Raw genomic sequence first — 18690 nt, 5'->3', positions numbered from 1 at the left:
GAGCCAGCAGAGGAGAGGCAGGGGGGCGGATGAGAGGATGAGGTGGGCTGCGTCTGCCTGGCCTCAACTTCCAGCCACCCTCTCTGTGAACCGGACTGTCCCTGTTTCTGGTTGTGGGTCCCCAGGGACTGCCTTAAAGTGGCTCTTTCCGGCCCTAGAGCCAGGACTCAGGCAAGGGGGAGGCAAGTCTGAGGGTGTTTCCTTCCTACTTCCCACCTCATTCCCAGATCGCTTTGAGACTGGAGATCAGATCGGAACCGGCCTGAGTCAGAAGGTCTCCTTCCAGGAGAGGGTGGTGGGAGGGTGGGGTAGCAGCTCTGGTCAGTGTCGGGAATAACCAGCCGGGTCAGGGAGGCCTTCAGGTCCAGTCTCACACCCCACACCCACATTGTCACAGAGGAAACGTGTGTCACCCCCCTCACTAGCTGGCTACAGCCCCCACACCTCAGCCCTGCCTTTGATTCCAGCCCTAGTCTACCTCTCCCTGGCTATGTGGCCTCGAGCAAGAGCCTAATTTCTCTGAGTTTCCTTCTGTGTCAGAAGGTGGGAATGGTGAGACCCAGCTCCGTGTGGTTTGGAGAGGCAGGGAAGTGGGGACTGTAACTGCAAGGTGCTCTGGAAATGGTAGATGAATCTGACTTCAGTTTTTGCCCTTCACTAATGCCTTCCTGCACCTCTGGGCTATATCTCTTTTCCTGTTCCCACAGTCTTGCTCACAGCTGCCGGCCACAGATCACCAGGAACACTGCACTGTGCCACGGGGTCAGTGGATCCGATGTGGTTTTGCTCTCTCAGATGATGGCAGAGGCAGGAAGTGCCCCACGATTGGCGAGAGACCAGTGCTGCCGCAACCAAGATGAACACAGAAGGGGGTGGTGGTCTCTTCTGCCACGGGTGGGGTGGGAAGTTTCAAAGAGGAGGGGTATCTGAGCCCAGCTGGAAAGGGATTTTTGATTGGGTTGGCAGCGGGGGAGACGAGACAGCGTGGGGCCGAGAGCACTGCAGGCGCCAGGTCTCAGTGAGGGCAAGAGGCCAGGGAAGGGTCTCGGAGAGTGAGAGAGGGAGGAGCAGGAGAGAGGGCGGGAGGGCTTGCGAGGGAAGACGGGGTGCAGAGAAGGGATGGGGTTTGTGAGGATATGGGAAGCTCAGACAAAGAAAGGGCTCGAGGGACTTAGCGAAAAGATGGAAGCTCAGGGAAGGCACTGGGGTTTCATGAAAGGAGAATAGTTAGGGAGAGTTGGGGGTGTCTGCCAGGCCCCAAGGCCACGGGAAGAGCCCCCCACAGAGATTAGAGCAGCCATCCTCTAATTCCAGGTTTTCCGTTTCGGAAAGAATCTCAGCCACAACAATAGCCTGGCCCCAGTGCCTGCTCTCCCTCTGAGGGGTGTGGCCTCTGGGCAGAGCCAGGCCCCGCACCCACTGCCCAGGACTCACGGAGGAGGGTGGAGGGGAAGAATAGGAAGGAAGGTGCCATTAAATTTTTTTTTCTTTTTCTTTTTTATTTTGAGGCAGAGTCTTGCTCTGTTGCCCAAGCTGGAGTGCAATGGTGTGATCACGGCTCACTGCACCCTTGCCCTCCCTGGCTTGAGTGGTCCTCTTGCCTTAGCCTCCCAAGTAGCTGGGACCACAGGTGTGCAACGCCACACACAGCTGATTTTTGTATTTTTCGTAGAGATGGGGTTTTGCCATGTTGGCCAGGCTGGTCTCAAACTCCTGACCTCAGGTGATCCGCTTGCCTCAGCCTCCCAAAGTACTGAGATTACAGGCGTGAGACACTGGCCTATTTACTTATTTTTGGATACAGGATCTCATTATTGTCCAAGCTGGAGTGCAGTGGCATGATGATAGCTTATTGCAACCTTGAACTCGTGGGCTCAAGCTTCAGCTTTTTGAGAGTAGCTGGGACTACAGGCACATCACCACCACACCTGGCTTATGGGGTCCTTTAAAGGGCAGGAGCCCCCTATCCAGTTCTAAGGGAGGCACTGAGCTATGGTCAGGGAGGTATTGTGTCACATTGAACATATCCAACCCTGGGGAATTACCCCTTTATACCCAAGGAAGGCAATGCCCAGGCTTAACCCTGTTAGGTTGATTTTTCAGTTACTTACAACTGAAATAAACCTGAAGGAACACATCATTCTCCCCTAAAATAGGATGACCTTTTTCATCATGGCTGTAACATTGAACCTGTGCAGCCCCAGTTTGCCCGCCACCCAACCCATCTCCACAGTAATTTGGAAGGTGTGCTGACCAAATACTTCCAGGTTTGTTTAAAGCTGTCTGGAAGTGCAGTAGACATTCCCCTAAGAAGTCAGGGGACCAAAGTTCTGGTCCTGACTTTGCCATTAACTCACTCTTTGTCTAGAGCAAGTCACTTTCTTGAGCTTCTGATTCTGATCTGTTGAAAGGAGGTAAGTGGATTAGACCCAGGGTTCCTAAATGCCACTCCTTGGGCAGATTCCAGTTGGCTACATAAAAATGTATGTGGGGGCTGGGTGTGTTGGCTCATGTCTGTAATCTTAGCACTTTGGGAGGCCAAGGCAGGAGTGTCGCTTGAGCCTGGGAGTTTGAGACCAGCTTGGGCAACATAGTGAGACCCTGTCTCTACAATTAAAAAAAGAGAGAGAAAAAAAAAATTTACCTGTGGGGAGCTTGACAACAAGACTGATGCCAGGCTCTCATTCTCGGAGACCCGCATTTAGTAGATCCGGGCTAGAGTCATGGAGGAAAGAAGAGAACACTGGATCAGTCTGAATTTATTGGTATGAATGCTCTTATTAGAGATTCTAGATTTAATGATTACCTCTTGCAGTTGAAAGCAGCTCTAATAGTTTGCTTGTTTGGTCAACTGAAATTAGTACTCAACATGACCTATATCAGTGGGGTTGAGACACCTGGCTACATCCCTAAGGTCTCAAAAGACAAGAACAGTGAAGAAAACTTATATGACAGTGCATGAGCCAGGAACAGTGGCTCATGCCTGTAATCCGAGCACTTTGGAAGGCCAAGGTGGACAGATCACCTGAGGTCAGGAGCTCAAGACCAGGCTGACCAACATGGCAGAACCCCATCTCTACTAAAAATACAAAAATTAATCAAGCATGGTGGTGCACACCTGTAGTCCCAGCAACTTGGGAAGCTGAGGCAGGAGAATCACTTGAACTTGGGTGGCAGAGTTTGCAGTGAGCTGAGATCACACCACTGCACTCCAGCCGGGGTGACAGAGCAATGCTCCATCAAGAGGAAAGAAAAAAGAAAGGAAGAGATAGAAAGGAAGGAAGGAAGAAAGGAAGGAAGGAGAGAGAAGAAAGAAGGAAAGAGAGAGAAAGGAAAAAAGAAAGGAAGAGATAGAAAGGAAGGAAGGAAGAAAGGAAGGAAGGAGAAAGGAGAAAGAAGGAAAGAAAGAGAGAAAGAAAAAGAAATAGAAAAAGAAAGAGAAGAAAGAAGGAAAGAGAGAGAAAGAAAAAAAGAGGAAGGAAGGAAGGAAGGAAGGAAGGGTGAGCATGTACGCCCGATCCCTCTAAGTGCATTCCCCGAGAGCGCCCAGAGGATACATTCTTCCCCTAGAAGTTGACAGAGCATCAGTGAGAGTAACATCTGCATCCTTGATAATTTTTTTTTTTTTTTTTTTTTTGAGACAGAGTCTCACTCTGTCCCCCAAGGCTGGAGTGCAGTGGCACGATCTCAGCTCACTGCAACCTCCACCTCCCAGGTTCAAGTGATTCTCTGCCTCAGCCTCCTGAGTAGCTGGGACTACAGTCATATGCCACCACGCCCGGCTAATTTTTGTACTTTTAGTAGAGACAGGGTTTCACCATCTTGATCAGGGTGGTCTTGAACTCCTGACCTAGTTATCCACTGGCCTCGGCCTCCCAAAGTGCTGGGATTACAGGCGTGAGCCACCGCGCCCAGCCCATCTTTGATAAATTTTATGGTGGATGTCCTCCGTGGGGCATATTGGAAGGGGCCACCACTGAAATGGGCTCTCTGATCTCATTGGGGGTGATAGGGTCCCAGAGGGGCAGAGGCCAAGTGGCAGAGCTGAATTGCCAGAGTGGAGGGGCCTTCACTGTAACATGCAGTGGGATGGAGTGATAACCAGATCCCTGTGACTTGCAGGAATCTTTGACCAGAGTGTCCCTAGGAATGAAGTGGATGAGCAGTGTGTTAAATATTACTGAGTTATAAAACAGAAACGCCTCCATGTCATGGCCAGAGGCCTAACTTGAATTGTTGTCATGAGGGTGCACCTCAGGCTTTCAGCTGATTTCCAGATCTCAGCCAGTCCGCAGACCTGAAGCTCTGATTGAACAGGAGGCCAGGTCCCTTAAAGAAGGACCTCGCAGCACTGCCGCATGTACATACTGTAAAACTTCTCCCGGGTAGAAGGAAGGAAAACCCAGACCATTTAGGAAGTACTAGATGTTTGCCTTAAAGTAATGCTAATATCTGGGAACCCAAGATTCCCATGTCCAGAACTACGGAAATACCTCGCTCTTTCACTAACTTGTTCTGTCGTTGCCTTCGTCATCTCATTCGAGCCTTCCCTGACTCAGCACCTGCCCAATAGCTCAGGCCAGGGCTAATCTTTTGGCTAACCTTTGACCTGTCTCTGTTTCATTCCACATCTGATACACCAGCATCTGCTGGCTTTACCTTTGAAATCCATCCACATTTGGAGCACTCTTTCCAGCTCCACTCCTTCCGCCCTGGTCCCTGCCACTGTCCCCTCTTGCCTGGGACTGTAGTAGTCTCTATTTTTTTATTTTTATTTGTTGAGGTGGAGTCTTGCTCTGTCACTTGGGCTGGAGTGCAGTGGCACAATTTCGGCTCACTGCAACCTCCGCCTCCCGGTTAAAGTGATTCTCATGCAGCCTCCCAAGTAGCTGGGACTACAGGCGCCTGCCACCATGCCCAGCTAATTTTTGTATTTTTAGTTGATGCGGAGTTTCACCATGTTGGCCAGGCTGGTCTCGAACTCCTGACCTCAAGTGATCTGCCTGCTTCAGCCTCCCAAAGTGCTGGGATTACAGGCGTGAGCCACCGCACCCGGCTGTGATAGTCTCTAATACGTCTCCCTCCTTCTAACCTCATCCCCCATAGAGCCTATTCTCAATACCAGTCTAGATCAATTCTTTAAAAATATATCAGTCATGTCATTTCTCTGCTCAGAACTCTGAAAAGATTCCCCCATTTCACTCGGGGTAAGGTCAAATCCTTAGCAGCCTGCAGGCTTCCTGTGGCCGGGCCCTGTGGGCTCCCTGCCCTCCTGGCCTGCTGTCCTCCCTGTCCAGACGCACGTGTCCTCCTAGTCTGTTTCTCAAACACACCAACCATGCTCTGCCTGGGGGCCTTTGGCCTCAGCCAGGAATGCTTTTCCTTCAGTTACGCGCTTTGCTGACTCCTTCCCCTCAAGACTTTTCTCAAGTCTCTCCTGAACAAGATTTTTGCTGACTACTTTCAATTCCCCCAGTGTGTTGCAGTGGCATTCCCAGTCCTTTTATCCTGCTCCATTTTTTCTTTGTTTCTCTCTCTTTCTTTGGTAACTTATCATATTCTAGCATATTAAATAATTTACTTAGCCAGGCGCAGTGGCTCACACCTGTAATTCCAGCACTTTGGGAGGCCGAGGCAGGCAGATCACCTAAGGTCAGCTGTTTGAGACTACCCTGGCCAACACAGTAAAATCCCGTCTCTACTATAAATACAAAAAATAGCTGGGCATGGTGGCGTGCACCTGTAGTCTCAGCTACTTAGGAGGCTGAGGCAGGAGATTTACTTAAACTTGGGAGGTGGAGGCTGCTGTGAGCTGAGATTGCACTACTGCACTCCAGCCTGGGCAACAGAATGAGACTCTGCCATAATAATAATTTACTTATTTACACTCATAAATGTCTCCTCTAAGTTCAATGAGGGCAAGATCTTTGTTTTATTCATTGATAAACAAGACCCTGGAACAGTGCCTGGTGTATAGTGGGTGCTCAATAAATCTGTTTCATGAATGAGTTTTATACAGTTTCTGAAGAGACTGGGATGGGGCCAGGAGGGTCTCTCGAGAGGGTGGGTATTGGGGATCAGAAGGGCCCCAGATGTCCTTCCAAAACCATATAGTTTCTTTTGCTGGCCAGTGACACATGAAGGAAAGTCTGATGCAGGAACCTATGAAAGGTTTCTTTGCTCTTAAGAAGATGCAGGAAGAAATGGCCCCTGCCTTGCTCTGGATGCTCTATCTAGGTGTGACTCCTAAGACAGTTCTGGTCATCCTGGGACCATGACGAGAACAAGCTTAAGGAAAAAAGTGGAGTTGGGGGCAGGGATAAACTGGGTCCTTTACTCATGATGCACCTCTGAGGTGCCCATCAGCAGGGAGTGCAAGCAGCTGACTGCCTATGGCTGTCACTTCCCTCAGGGTCTGCCTCAGCTCTGAGAGCCACCTTCCCCAAGGTCACGCTCTTCCCATGGCAGCCCGCCTCTGGTGATTGAGGGAGATCAGAGTACCAAGGTCTAGCCCTTTGACACAACATGGGACACCGTCAGGCAATCCTCACTCCAAAGCATTGGCTGAAAAAAGACCTTTATCTTTTTGTTTTCTTTTTTATTTTCTTAAACCAGAGATAGGGTCTTGCTGCATTGTCCAGTCTGGTCTCAAGCTCCTGGGCTCAAGTGATCCTTTCACCTCAGTCCCACAAAGTGCTGATATTACAGGCATGAGCCACCGTGCCCAGCCTGAACAAAGACCTTTACATGGCACTGAGTCCCGATAAAGAAGAAAAAGGAATACAGGAACCAAGGGGTGGAAGGAAGAGTGATCAAACTTACAATCACACCAGTGACCCAGAGGGAGACTTGTATTTGCCAGCCTTGCAACTCTGAGCTTTGCAGGGTTCGAGGTGCTGGTCCTACAAGGGTGCACACTTTTGCCAAAAAGATCTGTATTAAAGGGCTGGGCATGGTGGCTCATACCTGTAACCCTAGCACTTTGGCAGGCCAAAGTGTGCGGATCACTTAAGGCCAGGAGTTGAAGACCAACCTGGCCAAGATAGCGAGACCCATCTCAAAAAAAAAAAAAAAAAAAGAAAGAAAGAAAAGAAAAGAAAAAGAAAAAGAAACAGATCTGCATTAAATTATAAGCAATGTCTACCTCCTGGGTGTTCTGAGCTGCTTGTGTCCCGGATTAGCCATCAAGAAGGGTCACTGGACACAGTGGCTCATACTTATAATCCCAGCATTTTGGGAGGCTGAGGCAGGCAGATCACTTGAGTTCAGGAGTTTGAGACTAGACTGGCCAAACATGGTGAAACCCCATCTCTACTAAAAATGCAAAAATTAGCCAGGTATAGTGGTGTGCACCTGTGATCTCAGCTACATGGGAGGCTGAGACATGAGAATCTGGGAGGAGGTTGCAGTCAGCCAAGATCGCACCTTTACACTCCAGCTTGGGCAACAGAGGGAGGCTCTGTCTAAAAAACAAAAAAGAAGAGGGGTCTTGGCACCCTTGTCTTGGTACAGGTGTTTGACCCTGAGTATAAATAGGAATAAAGCTGTTGCACAATGGGGCAAGGAGGAATCCTGTGGATCCCAGGTGATCTGCTTGGGTGCTTCTTGGTATTCCTTTGTTTCACTGTAACTGCAAATGGACAGGTCATGCAACTCTGGCCTGAGAAGGGCGTGATGACCAGGGGCTCAGGCACCTTGGGGATGAAGGTCTGGATCCCACCATCGTGTGAGCCACTGAGGCCAGCAAAAGTGACAGCTGAGGGTGAAGGGAGTCTAGAATGAATAGAGGAGGAGGGAGATGAGGACCATCACTCGCAGCCCTGGGACCGACTCCGTGGTGGGGGCTGTAGTTTGTCCACTGGCATTCCTCTGCTAAGTTCCAGAGGAATTCCTAAGGGGTGCACCTTCAATTTGTGTGGGTGGGTTCTTGTAGACAACAGTTTTCGATGGTGTCCATTGCTGCCCATTAGTAGGGAGTAAGCAGATGACCTGCCGCTGTCACCTCCCTCAGGCTCTGCCTCAGTGGCTGAGAGCCCTCTCACCCAAGGTCCCACCCTTCCTGGGGCAGCCTGTATCTGGCTACTGAAGGAGATGGGGTGTAAAGGTCAGGCCATTCCAGTTTAACGCAGGACACTCAGATGATTGTCGCTCCAGACCTTTGACCCAGGTCGGTTGAGCTAGAAAGACCACGCTTTCCATCCCTAGTGATCTAAAAAAGGATAGGTCACTGGGAGATGGGAGCCGAGTCCAAGCCTTGGTTCATGGCGCCCTGTGGGGACCTATGGTAAATTGCTTCCCATTTAAAGATGGCCCCTAACAGAAGAACTCTGAGTTTAGGTGAGCTTGGCACCAGGAGACACAGGTAACAATAATTTTGTTTCCAAAGTTATACTGCCCTAACCTAGAAGATCTACAGGAAGCAAGACCATGGGATTGGGGAGATATAATACTCAGATGGTTTCCCTCAGGACATCGGGAAAGCTCGTCTGATTGAGTTTGAGCAAGGGTCATCCACCAGAGGGCGGGCTTCACCCTCCAAGAAGCTGTCCTGGTACCACTTGGCCCACAGGCTCTTCCTGAGCTCCAGTAGCACAGGCTGTGCTGCCTAGCCTGGCTCTGCACTTCCCAGACACCCTCGGGGCTGCTGTTCCGCCTGAGGACCGCTCAGATGGTTGCTTACCTTGCCACTGGTGCTTTGTAATACCAGTTAACTGGTAAGAGCAGCGATCTCTGGGTTTATACGGTTCTCTATAGTGTATGAAATATTTTCACGGCCAGGTGTGGTTGTGGTGGCTCACACCTGTAATCCCAGCACTTTGGGAGGCCACGGCAAGTGGATCATGCGGTCAAGAGATTGAGACCATCCTGGCCAACATGGTGAAACCTCGTCTAAAATAAATAAATAAATAAATAAATAAATAAATAAAAAGAAATATCTTCACATATATTATTTTCATCTGATTTGCAAAGTAACTTGAAAAAATAACTTTCAGAAGAGATAACTAAGGCTCATAGAAGTCAAGTGGCTTCACCAAAGTCACGGAGTATGTTCCTGCTGCTGTTATCACCCACTGACATTTATTAAGCACTTGCTATGTGCCAAGGAAGATGTTAAGGGTTCACTTATTTAATTCTACAGAAATTAAGACAGTGAAGTGTTGACAGGCAGTGTTATTAGATGTGTGCCAGTTTAGAAATATTATCTCTGTCTCTGATGAATAGAATTTTTATCATTAGGTAGAAACTGTCTCTAGTGATGATTTTAGCTTCAATATAGCTATTTCATCCTCTGTTTTTTTTTTTTTTGGCCGAGTATTTTTCTAAACTTTGCCAATCTATGTTCTGATGTTTTAGATTTGTCTTTTGTAAACAGAACATATTGATAGCGGATTTTATTCTTTTATTTAGTCTGACTTCCTTTATCTTTGGAAAATTTAGCCTACTTGTAGACATTGCTATATTTTTATTTCACTCATCTTGTAATGTGCATTATATTTGCTGTACTTTCCCTCTCTTTAAAAAAACACTTTTTTTTTTTGAGATGGAGTCTCCCTCTGTCGCCCAGGCTGGAGTGCAGTGGCGCTGTCTCAGCTTATTGCAACCTCTGCCTCCTGTGTTCAAGCAATTCCCTGCCTCAGCCTTCTGAGTAGCTGGTATTACAGGCACTTGCCACCCCACTTGGCTAATTTTTGTATTTTTTTAGTAGAGACAGGGTTTCACCATCTTGGTCAAGCTGGTCTTGAACTCCTGACCTTGTGATCCACCTGCCTCGGTCTCCCAAAGTGCCAGAATTACAGGCGTGAGCCACCGCGCCCAGCCTTTTCTTGGTCTGTTTTTGTTTTTGTTTTTTTGACTTTTTCTTTTTTAAAAAAAAATTAATTTATTTTTCTCAGTCGGTTTTTTTAATGGCTATCTCAAAAATTCTAACCTAATGATGAGTCTGTTTACTGAGTTTTCCATTTCATTAGCATAATTTTTTTATTTTCAGAAATTGTATTTGGGTTTTTTTTGGAAATTTACTTGGTATCAAGCTTCTTTCTTTCTTTTCTTGTTTCTCTCTCTCTTTTTCATGAGACAGAGTATCACTTTGTCACGTAGGCTGCAGTGCAGTGGTGTGATCTCCGCTCACTGCAGCCTCAACCTCCTGGGCCCAAAGTATCCTCCTGCCTCAGCCCCCCAAGTTGCTGAGACTACAGGTGTGTGCCATGACGCCTGGCTAATTTTTGTTTTGGTTGTAGAGACAGGGTTTTGCCATGTTGCCCAGGCTGATCTCAAACTCCTGAGCTCCAATGATCTTCCCGCCTCAGCCTCCCAAGTGCCAGGATTACGGGTGTGAGCCACGTGCCCAGCCTATTTCCTTAAACATATTAAGCAAGATTATCTTTTATTCTGTCTGGTAATTCCAATACCTTTAAAGGTCTGTTTCCACTGCCTCCCAATCCTGCTTGTTCTTTCCTGCATGATGCCTTATTACCTTGTGTGTTCAACTATTTTTTGTCACTAGCTGCTCATGCTGTCTGGAAATCTGTGGGGATTATTTCAGACTTGTGTTGAAGTTGAGTTTCTTCAATTTGCATTGATTTCTATCAATAATGTGTTGGTACTACCAACTCACATCACTTTAAATTTTAAATTGTCTGAGGATTTTAGGATTACATAGCAATGTGATTTGACGTGGGATTTCATGAGAGAGCTGGCTTGAAAGTTGTGACCTCTTGGCCAGGTGCAGTGGCTCACGCCTGTAATCCCAGCACTTTGGGAGACCGAGGCGGGCGGATCACAAGGTCAAGAAATCGAGACCACCCTGGCCAACATGGTGAAACCCTGTCTCTACTAAAAATACAAAAAAAATAGCTGGGCACGGTGGTGGGTGCCTGTAGTCCCAGCTACTCGAGAGGCTCAGGCAGGAGAATTGCTTGAACTGGGGAGGCAGAGGTTGCAGTGAGCTGAGATAGTGCCACTGCACTTTAGCCTGGCAAAAGAGTGAGACTCCATCTCAAAAAGAAAGAAAGAAAGAAAGTTTTGAACTCTTTGTTTTTCAGGAAGTTATGATTTTTTTTTTTTTTTTTTTTTTTGAGACAGAGTCTTGCTCTGTCCCCCAGGCTGGAGTGCAGTGGTGAGAGCTCCGTTCATTGCAACCTCCACCTCCCAGGTTGAAGTGATTCCCCTGTCTCAGCCTCCCGAGTAGCTGGGACTACAGATGTGCACCATCACTTCTAATTTTTGTATTGTGGTAGAGATGGGTTTCACCATGCTGGCCAGGCTGGTCTCAAACTCCTGACCTCAGGTGATCCACCCTCCTTGGCCTCCCAAAGTGCTGAGCTTATAGGGATGAGCCACCTCACCCGGCCAAAAGTTATGAATTCTTAAAAGTGATTTTATTTTCTTCTCTTTTCAGGGCCGGAGTTGACATAGGAAGATTTTATTGCCTCTCCCTTCTGAGTGTATCGTTGGTTGGTTGGTTTATTTCTTTATTTATTTATGTTTTTTTGAGACATAATTCTGTGTTTGTGTCTGTGATGATAAAGATCATGAGCTCCAAAGCCAAGGCTCCCTGGGTTCAGATCCTGGCTCTAAAACTTTCTGTGGACCTTGGCAAGTTATCTAACCTCTCTGTGCCTCTATTTCTTTACCTTTAAAATGGTGAAGAATGGCACCTACCTTGCAGGGTTGTGAGGGATTATGTGAGCTGATGGATGTAAGGCACTCAAAGTAGTCCCTGGCACAGAGCAATTGCTTGGTACAATTCTCTCTGTTGTTACCGTTCTCTCCTATGCTGTGTGTCATTATTAGTTTCTTATATCTCATGTGTAAACTGGGAGAGAATTTCTACAAATACAATTTTTTTTTTTTTTGAGACAGAGTTTCACTCATGTTGCCCAGGCTGGAGTGCAATGGCACTATCTCAGCTCACCGCAATCTCCACCTCCCAGGTTCAAGTGATTCTTCTGCTCAGCCTCCAGAGTAGCGGGGATTACAGGCATGTGCTACCACACTCAGCTAATTTTGCATTTTTTTTTAGTAGACATGGGGTTTCTCCATGTTGATCAGACTGGTCTTGAACTCCCAACCTAAGGTAATCTGCCCGCCTCGACCTCCCAAAGTGCTGGGATTACAGGTGTAAGCCACCATGACCAGCCACAAAATCATTTTTAAAGGTATCTAAAGGCTGGACACGGTGGCTCATGCCTGTAATCCTAGCAATTTGGGAGGCTGAAGTGGGAGGATCGCTTGAGTCCAAGAGTTTGAGACCAGTCTGGGCAACATAGCAAGACATTGTCTCTACAAATAAAAAAATTAGCTGGGTATGGTGGTGCAAACCAGTAGTCCCAGCTACTTGGGAGGCTGAGGTGGGAAGATCGCTTGAGCCTGGGAGGTCAAGGCTGCAGTGAGCCGTGATTGCGCCACTGCACTCCAGCGTAGGTGACAGAGCATAACCTGTATCTAGTAGAGTAGCCAGGTACAGTAGTAGTCCCAGTTACTCAGGACACTGAGGTGGGAGGAGTCCATCCTTGGCAACACAGAGAGACCCTGTCTCGAAACAAACAAACAAAAACCAAAAAGCTAACCAAGTGCCTGCCTGGCACATAGTAGGGCTTATTTTTTTGAGAGGCAATTTTCCTTTTGCCATTTCAAGATCCCACTGGGACTTTATGTATTGGAGGCTTCACTTGTCCTGGTGGAGAGACAAATGTTTCACTTTTCAAGTCTCAAGGGCAATGAAATAGCTCAGTGCTGAAAGACAGGGGAGTGATCCACCCCTCCTACCTTGACAAAGGTGCTATTTCCTGAAACTAGAAGAAATAGACATGCGGCTGATTCTGTAAGAGCTAAGATCAAGCAGTGACCCTGACAGCAAGACTTCTGATGAGATGGAATAGAATGAAAGTCCTAGTGAGTGCAGGGCATGAAGAGGGCTCCATGCACAGGAAATGCAGGCTCATGCGGACTTGGTCAATAAGTACCTCAGTGGACAGATGGAAGACCAGAGGCCCTTCTCCAAGTCTTATGGATGATTCTAGAGAGGATTAAGAGGCCCCTAAGGAATGGCTGTTTCAGAAGGATAAAGGAATGTGATGTTTCTTTTTTGTTTTGAGACAGTTTCGCTCTTGTTGTCCAGGCTAAAGTGCACTGGCGCGATCTCGTTGAAATCCTGCCCACAAAACTGAGAGAAGCAGGGCCCAAGTCAAGATTCTGGAGCAGACTAGTGAGTTCTCGAGCCAGCTGGAGAAGGATGAGAGCTCTGGAAGACACAGGGCTTTGTGTTCTGACAGGTAGGCCTGGACCAGGATGGTTGCCTCCCCCAAGGGACAACCATCCATTCCAGCCTGCGTTGGGCCAATCCGTGACTTTGCTCTCTGATCCCTTTATTGTCCATTCTTTTCCTCTCAGTACTCACCCCATTCACCCTGTGCCCAGAGTGCTCATGCAATGGTTCCTCTGGCTCCTGAAATGGTGGTTCTTAGTCTTTTAGACTTCTTTAGGAATCCAGTAGGCTGGGTGTGGTGGCTCATGCCTGTAATCACAGCACTTTGGAAGGCCGAGGCAGGCAGATCATCTGAGGTCAGGAATTTGAGATCAGCCCGGCCAATATGATGAAACCCCATCTCTACCAAAAAATACAAAAATTGGCCAGGTGTGGTGGCTCACACCTGTAATCCCAGCACTTTGGAAGGCTGAGGCAGGTGGATCACGAGGTCAAAAGATGGAGACCATCTTGGCCAGCATGGTGAAACCTCATCTCTACTAAAAATACAAAACTTAGCTGGATATGGTGGCATGTGCCTGTAGTCCCTGCTACTCAGGAGGCTGAGGCAGAAAAATCTCTTGAATCCGGGAGGCGGAGGTTGCAGTGAGCTGAGATTGTACCACTACACTCCACCCTTGCGACAGAGCGAGACTCCATCTCAAAAAAAAAAAAAAAAATTAGCCTGGTGTGGTGGTGCATACCTGTAGTCCCAGCTACTTGGGAGGCTGAGGCAGGTGTGAAGTGCTTGAACCCAGGAGGCGGAGGTTGTAGTGAGCCACGATCATGCCACTGTACTCCAGCCTGAGACAGGGAGACTGTCTCAAAAAAAAAAAAAAAAAAAGTCCTGCCTTATGCTTGTAATACCAGTACTTTGAGAGGCCAAAGTGGGAGGATCATTTGAGGCCAGGAGTTCCAGACCAGCCTGGATAACGTAGCAAGACCCTATCTCTACAGGAAAAATTTTAAAAATGTATCTAGGCATGGTGGCAGGCACCTGTAGTTCTAGCTATTAAGGAGGCTGAAGCAGGAGGATCACTTAAACCCAGGGGATCGAGGATGCAGTGAGCTATGATCGCAGCAGTGAACTCCAGCCTGGGTGACAGAAAAAGATCCTGTCTCTAAAAAACAACAAGAAAACAAAACAAAGCCCTGCCCTAGAGTAAAATACTTGAGAGTGATTGGATGCATTGCCTCTACATTAGTCTGTTTTCAGGCTGCTGATAAAGACATACCAGAGACTCGGCAAAACATACCAGACTCTTACAAAAGAAAGAGATTTATTGGACTTACAGTTTCGAGTGGCTGGGGAGGCCTCACATCATGGTGGGAGGTGAAAGGCACATCTCACGTGGCGGCAGGCAGGAGAAGAGAGCTTGTGCAAGGAAACTCTCCTTTTTAGAACTGTCAGATCTCATGAGACTTATTTGCTATCAGGAGAACAGCAGGAGAAAGACCTGCCCCCATGATTCAATTACCTCCTTCCTGGTCTCTCCCACAACACGTGGGAACTCAAGATGAGATTGGGTGGGGACACAGCCAAACCATATCAGCCTCTTCTTTCTGTTTCTCAGAAACACAGCGAAGTACTAGCATGAGATAGAAGGCATCTGAAGTATCTGAGGATAAAGACAGGGCTCTGAGTTTGGGTTTGGGGGCTGAAATGGGCCTTTTGCTGCTGCTTGGTAGGAGGTAAGCAAATTCCAAAGATATTGCCCTTTGAACTTTTCTACCTAATCCCACAGTCTGACTAATGCTGTTTTAATTGCAGTATTTTACCCTGTTTTCATGTTAGAATCACTAATATTTAAAAAATACCAGCATCCGGGAGTGGTGGCTCATGCCTGGAATCCCAGCACTTTGGGAGGCCGGGGCGGGAGGAGTACAAGGTCAGGAATTTGAGACCAGCCTAGCCAACATGGTGGAACCCCATCTCTACTAAAAATATAAAAAATTAGCCAGGTGTGGTGGCGGACGCCTGTAATCCTAGCTACTCGGGAGCCTGAGGCAGAGAATTGCTTAAACCTGGGAGGCAGAGGTTGCAGTGAGCCAAAATCTCCAGCCTGGGCAACAGAGTGAGACTCCATCTCAAAACAAAAACAAAAACAAAAACAAAAAACAAAAAAAACAATGTTGGCTGGGAGTGGTGACTCATGCCTGTAATCCCAGCATTTTGGGAGGCTAAGGCAGGTGGATCACCTGAGGTCAAGAGTTTGAGATCAGTTTAGGCAACATGGTGAAACCCTGTCTTTACTAAAAATAAAAAATTAGCCAAATATGGTGGCATTTGCCTTTAGTCCCAGCTACTTGGGAGGCTGAGGCCGGAGAATCACTTGAACCGGGGAGACAGAGGTTGCAGTGAGCTGAGATCACACCATTGCACTACAGCCTGGGCAACAGAGTGAGACCCCATCTGAAAAAACAAAAATGAAAACCATGCAATGGCCTGCCTACTGAAATTATCATTTAATTAATAGGAGATGGAACCTGGGCACTAATTTTTTTTTAAAAATATAAGGAGTATTAAGATATAATTGATATAAAATAAAATACACATATTTAGATATACAGTGGGTGAATTCTGATATGTATGTGAAACTGATTAACATGCCCACATTTCCAAAAATGTTCCCCATGCCTTTTTGTAATCCATCCCATGCCACTTCAGGTCCAGGCAACCACTGATCTGCTTTCTGTCATATTAGTTCTAGAATTTTATATTAATATAACCAGATAATATATACCTTTTTGGGGGCTAAGTCCTAGCATATTTTATAATATCATTAATTTTTTTGGATATTTAAAATACAACTTTATTCTGATTCTAAACGAAAAGAAATGGGAATGACAGTAACAAACAAGATTTCACCACTGAATATTGTGATGTGACTGTAGCAGTCTCATATTTGAAATTCAAGGAATCGGCTGCGTTCCAAAACAGCTAACTGTGGAGGTCCAAACAATGAAGGCATATTTTAAACTGCTGCATTCACTCCGAAGCCAACTCATCTCCTTCAGCATCCCGCAGATGAAGCATTTGTCCCACTTAGCTAGGTAATACTGAGGTGCACATGTGCTGCACTGCTGACATCACAGGGCAGCTGCCTGTAAAACTAGACTTCTTTCCTCTACTCAAAAAAAAAAAAAAAAAAACCGAAAAACTAGACCTATGATGCTGGACTCCAGATTCATTCTCACCGGTCATCATCCTCATCCGGGACAACAGTTGTCTGAGCAACCTCTGAGTCGTACTCATGCTGTGCTGCCAAAGCTAGGTCCTTGACAACCTCTGGTGGGGCAGGAGCAGGCATGGCAACAGATTCCAAGTTAGGGTCTCCAATGAGCTTCCTAGCAAGCCAGAGGAAGGGCTTTTCAAAGTTGTGGTTACTTTTGGCAGAAATGTCATAGTACTGAAGATTCTTCCTTCAGTGGAAGACAATGGATTTTGCCTTCACTTTCCTCCACTTTGTTGCCACACAACACAACGGGGATGTTTTCACGCACTCGCACCAGATCTCTATGCCAGTTAGGCACATTCTTGTAAGTAACTCTCTATGTTACATCAAACATTCTGATGGTGCACGGGGCTTGGATATATTAGCCATCTCTCAGTCCACCAAATTTCTCCTGGCTGGCCGTGTCCCATACATTAAACTTAATAGGTCCCCTGTTGGTGTGGAACACTAGGGGATGAACCTCAACACCCAGGGTGGCTACATACTTCTTCTCAGATTCACCAGTCAAATGACGTTTCATGAAGGTCGTTTTTCCAGTACCACCATCACCAACCAATACAGGTTTGAACTGGACGTGGGGCTCTCCCTGCATAGCATCGCAGCGTTCCTTCCAGAAGCGTCTCTGTGCCCATCTTATCACTAAATATTCATCCATATGGATACATTTATTGATAGTTGGCTCCTTTTTATTGTTGAATAGTTATAAGGGAGTTTCAGCAAACTGACAAACTGCAGTCTGAGGGAAGAGTCCCCGTAAGACTGCCCTCACTTCAGACTCCAATTGCAAGTTTAGGGGTCCCTGGGACCACCTTGCTTCAGATAAGGGGGGTATATAATTCAGGGATTCCTATGACCACCTTCAGGTTCAATAATTTGCTAGAATGACTCACAGAACTTAGAAAAGTACTATACTTATGATTATAATTTTTTTTTAAAGCAAAAAGATACAAATTAGAACCAGCCAAAGGAAGAAACACAGAGGGCATACCCTGGGAAGGTTTTGAATGTGAAACTCCTATCATTCTCAAAGACGTGTTACGCTCCTGGCATTGAATTATGATAATCCTCAAAGAGTACTGCCAAACAGTGTCCAGAGTTTTTTGTTTTTTGGGGTTTTTTTGAGACAGAGTCTCACTCTGTCATCAGGCGCCAGGCTGGAGTGCAGTGACGCAATCTTGGCTCACTGCAACCTCCAACTCCCAGGTTCAAGCAATTCTCCTGCCTCAGCCTCCCGAGTAGCTGGGATTACAGGCACATGCCACCATGCTGGGCTAATTTTTGTGTTTTTAGTAGAGACAGGGTTTCACCGTGTTGGTCAGCCTGGTCTCGAACTAACCTTGTGATTCAGCCTCCCAAAGTGCTGGGATTACAGGCATGATCCACCATGCCTGGCCCTCTTTTTTTTTTTTTTTTTTTTGAAACAGAGTCTTGCTCTGTTGCCCAGTGGAGTGGCATGATCTCTGCTCACTGCAACCTTCACATCCCAGGTTCAAGTGATTCTCTTGCCTCAGCCTCCTGAGTAGCTGGGATTACAGGTGTGTGCTACCATGCCTGGTTAATTTTTTTATTTTCAGTAGAAACAGTGTTTCACCATGTTGGCCAGGCTGGTCTTGAACTTCTGGCCTCAAGCGATCTGCTCGAATTGGCCTCCCAAAGTGCTAGGATTACGGGCATGAGCCACCACGCCTGGCCTAATCTGTGTATTTTTAATGTCAGTAATTATACTTTTTATCTCTCAAAGTTCATTTTGCAGATGTGTGTGTATACACACAACATTTTTGTATACATGCGAGCATGCACACACACACACACACACACACACACACACACACACACTTTCCATATCTCTCTTTACCATGCCCACGCTTTCTTCTACCTTCAAATCTATACATCAAGTATATTTATAATACCTGTTTTAATAATCCTTGTATATTATTGTAGCATCTGTGTTATTTCTGGAATCTGTTTCTCTTCATTCTTCTCCTCACCATTGGTTGTATTTTCCTGCTTTTTTGCTTGACTAATGCTTTTTAAAAAATTAATAAACTTTATTTTTAGTGCATCTTCAGGTTCACAGCAAAATTGAGTGGAAATAATAGAGAGTTCCTATATACCTGCTGTTTCCACAAACGCACAGCCTCACCGGCATCCTGCACTAGGGTGGTACATTTATTATAATCAATGAAACAGCATCGACACGTTGTCCTC

At 46.8% G+C, this 18690-nt stretch overlaps 1 pseudogene; it reads right to left on the bottom strand.

Moving 5' to 3' along the window:
• Window positions 1–16440: 16440 nt before the first annotated feature.
• Window positions 16441–17106, bottom strand: LOC116566631 (annotated as a pseudogene).
• Window positions 17107–18690: the final 1584 nt, after the last annotated feature.

The sequence above is a fragment of the Sapajus apella genome, unplaced genomic scaffold, assembly GCF_009761245.1.
Source record: "Sapajus apella isolate SASKATOON/1434 unplaced genomic scaffold, GSC_monkey_1.0 scaffold43, whole genome shotgun sequence".
Lineage (NCBI taxonomy): Eukaryota > Metazoa > Chordata > Mammalia > Primates > Cebidae > Sapajus > Sapajus apella.
Note: the sequence above shows the minus strand (reverse complement) of the source record. Positions and strands in the feature narration are given on the sequence as shown.